The sequence below is a fragment of the Hemitrygon akajei genome, unplaced genomic scaffold (genome assembly GCF_048418815.1).
Source record: "Hemitrygon akajei unplaced genomic scaffold, sHemAka1.3 Scf000119, whole genome shotgun sequence".
NCBI lineage: Eukaryota > Metazoa > Chordata > Chondrichthyes > Myliobatiformes > Dasyatidae > Hemitrygon > Hemitrygon akajei.
In genome coordinates, this window is record NW_027332005.1 from 1799925 (window position 1) to 1803309 (window position 3385).

Sequence of the window (3385 nt, forward strand, 5' to 3'; positions counted from 1 at the left end):
GGAGAGTTATGAGCCAAACTAGACAGCAGGGACTAGCAGGGAGGATGCTGTGGTTGGTATGGACCAGTTGAGCCGAAGGGCCTGTTTAGATCGCATTACTCTAGGATTCCATAATTCTAAAGTGACACAAGTTGCATCCCTGTGCAAATAGGTTTACTTGTACATATCGTTCTGCTATCAGTCACTGGTGTCTTTTCAGGGCTCCTGGCATCCGAGGTTTTACTCATACACATTGTGGATCATTCTAACTATCTGCCCTGTTCTGCTGTCAGCTACTTGTGCTTTCTCTGGGCTCCTGGAGTCCAAGGATCACTGCTCTTCATGAAGCGTAAATTCCTGCCGTAGGTGATGCTGGTGCCATTTAACTTCAATAGATATGGGCCTGCGATGGCTTCGCTGTCTTGTTACAATTGCTTACTACTGAATATCTGAGTCGAATTAGCCTTGCCATTGGGACTAGTTATGCCTTAGTTGCAGCCTTTCATAAAGTGGCTTGACCAATGGATGGCAGGGTGGGTGGGCTACTGCTAATATAACTTTGAATACAATTCTCTGGTTAAAATAGAAGCAAAAGGCCAAGGTCCTTGAGTATACTACTCTTTGTTTCTCCTATTGTAGGCATACATAGACCAGGTTGAAATGCCATGAAAATCAGATGTTTTCAGTAGCTATGCTAACACGTTACCTTCCCTGCACTGCCATATATTCAGTTACTAATCAATGGTCAATAATACATGATCTTCCATCGTATCAGTAACCTGTGAACTCAACCTGAATGGTGAACGAGCTGGGACCTTCCCCTTTAGAGCAAAGGTGGGGGTGGGGAGATGGGGAGAGGTGATTTGATGGAGGCGTATAAGCTGGTAAGAAGCATAGGAAGAATGGAGAGCCAACAACATTTTCCCAGCGTAGAAATGACTAATATGAGGGGGCATAATGTTAAGGTGATTAGAGAAAAGTATAGGGGTTTGCCAGAAGTATTTTTTTAAAAAAAGAAAATGGTGGCTGTATGGAATGCACAGCCTGGGTAGTGATAAGGGTAGATGGATGAAAGAAAAATGGACAGCTATTTGAGAGAGTAGGGATCAATTGATCTTGGAGCAGATTAAAAGTTCGGTGCAACATCATGGGCCAAAATGTCTGCATTGTGCTATATTGCTCTTTGTCTCAGTTCAGTTTAAGCCCCGAGAGGAGTGATGAGACCTGTGAAGCGAGGTGGAATAAACCCTTTGGAATCATATACCTTTAAGGCCCAGAAAGAAACTATGCGATTTTCAGTTTAATGACAGAGATGGTATCCTATAGGTAGATTTGTCCTTCTGCTGGGATGGACTGCTTCAGGTCAATTAAACTTTCAGCAGCTTGCCGGGCCCTGCCTATTCCTTACCTCACCACCATTTTGAGGTCAATATTACAAAGCATTAGTGAACCTAATTACAGCTTAAACTTCTCATTCTTCTCAAGCATCATGTAAATGTAAAGTTTTCTTTGAATTAATCCATATTTTTCTCTACTTCAGGTGAAAGATGGGAGGACGTTGGCGATTCTATGAGAAAGTAGTGCTGGGTGTTTTGATTACTCTGGGATTGTTCTTCATGTTCTGGGATAATGACCAACGTCGAGAGACTGATGATATTGCAGAAACTGTTCATCGCAAAGATCTGCCCAAGGTTGTTACTGCTGATGCAACTAAATCAGTGCTCAAGCCAAAGTGCCACGCGAACAAGACATTGTTGCACCTGCCCTCATTTCATCAAGAGAAAGAGCACATAAAAAACTTCTTGATGTATAAACACTGTCGAGAATTTAACATGATTCAAAATGTCCCAGACAAATGTGGTGGTCGAGAAGGATCTCAGAATGTCTTCCTGCTCCTGGTGATCAAATCTCACCCTTTCAACCAGGATCGGCGGGAAATGGTAAGGAAGACATGGGGCAGAGAACGCGAATTCAATGGGGTCCTAATTAAGAGAGTCTTTATCTCTGGTGTCTCTCCTGACCAAAAAGAAAGCAGGAAATTGAATCAGCTGTTAGCCATGGAAAACAGAGAACACAGAGATATCCTACAATGGGATTTCTTGGATACCTTTTTCAACCTCACCCTCAAACAATACAAGTTGCTGCAGTGGGTCAGTGAATTTTGCCCCAGTGCCAAATTCATCTTCAATGGAGACGATGATGTCTTTGCCAACACCGATAACATGGTTGATTACTTGCTAGGCATGAAGGTTCACCAACACCTGTTTGTGGGCCGTCTCATTTATGGGTTTGGGCCCAAACGCCAGAAGTCGAGCAAGTATTATGTGCCAGAAATAGTGACCACCATCAGGTCGTACCCACCATACATTGGTGGAGCGGGCATACTTATGTCTGTGTATACAGCTCATATCATTTACCACATAGCCCAAGACCTTGAACTATACCCCATTGATGATGTATTTTTGGGGATGTGCCTGGCCAAGGCTGGACTAGCCCCACACTCCCATAGCGGATTCAGGACAGCTGGAATCAGTGTTCCTTCAACCCAAGATGACTCTTTCATTCCTTGCTATTACCGTGAGTTGCTGCTAGTGCACCGTTTTCGGCCTTTCGAACTGCTATTGATGTGGGATGCAGTGCATGATGCCAATCTGAAGTGTGCTCGTGCTCCCCAGAAGTCTGCACCCACGAAAAGGACCGCATGAGTCATGAGAGAATGTAGCAACTGTTGGAATGCAATGCAGTTTGTAAACATGTGTTAATCAGTTGTTTATGCAATGTAAGAAGCTCAATTCCTAAATTATATTGGAGTATACATTAATTCATAGGGTCGGCACCTTTCTACATTCTACAAATGTTTGAAAAGCTGTCAGGTGTCATCACTCAGCCTAATTCTTACTGCACCCATAATGACATTACAATATTGTCAGGAGCATCACAATTTAAGTCAATTGTAAAGTTATTCCAAGTGAGCAGTCCGTGTTGCATTGCGTGCAGATAGGTACAGCATGTTCACTTGGGGCATTTGTATAATAAGCCACCAATAAAATCTTTAGTAACAGTTATATCTGTGTATTTTCTTCTTGCCGTTGCTTACATGTCCCTTGCAAAATGTGGAAGAGACAAATGCATTTATGCGACTGGAACTGTGAGAACAACAAAGAATCTAGATCTAAAATTGTCTCAGGGTTGGAGGAATAGATAAACTTATGGTCATCACTTCTGTACTCAAATGTCAGCCTGCATTGTGTCTGTGTAACTACATATCAAATAGAAGCACACACGCAGGAGATGGCTTTAACTGGTGTATTCACATTGCAGAGAGGGAAAGAGATCAATGAACATGTGGGGACAACAGATCAATATGCATACATAGACGGCAGTCCATATGTAGTGCGAAGGGGAG

At 42.9% G+C, this 3385-nt stretch overlaps 1 pseudogene; it reads left to right on the top strand.

Moving 5' to 3' along the window:
* Positions 1–1469: 1469 nt before the first annotated feature.
* Positions 1470–2684, top strand: LOC140723575 (N-acetyllactosaminide beta-1,3-N-acetylglucosaminyltransferase 3 pseudogene; annotated as a pseudogene).
* The last annotated feature ends 701 nt before the right edge of the window (positions 2685–3385 follow it).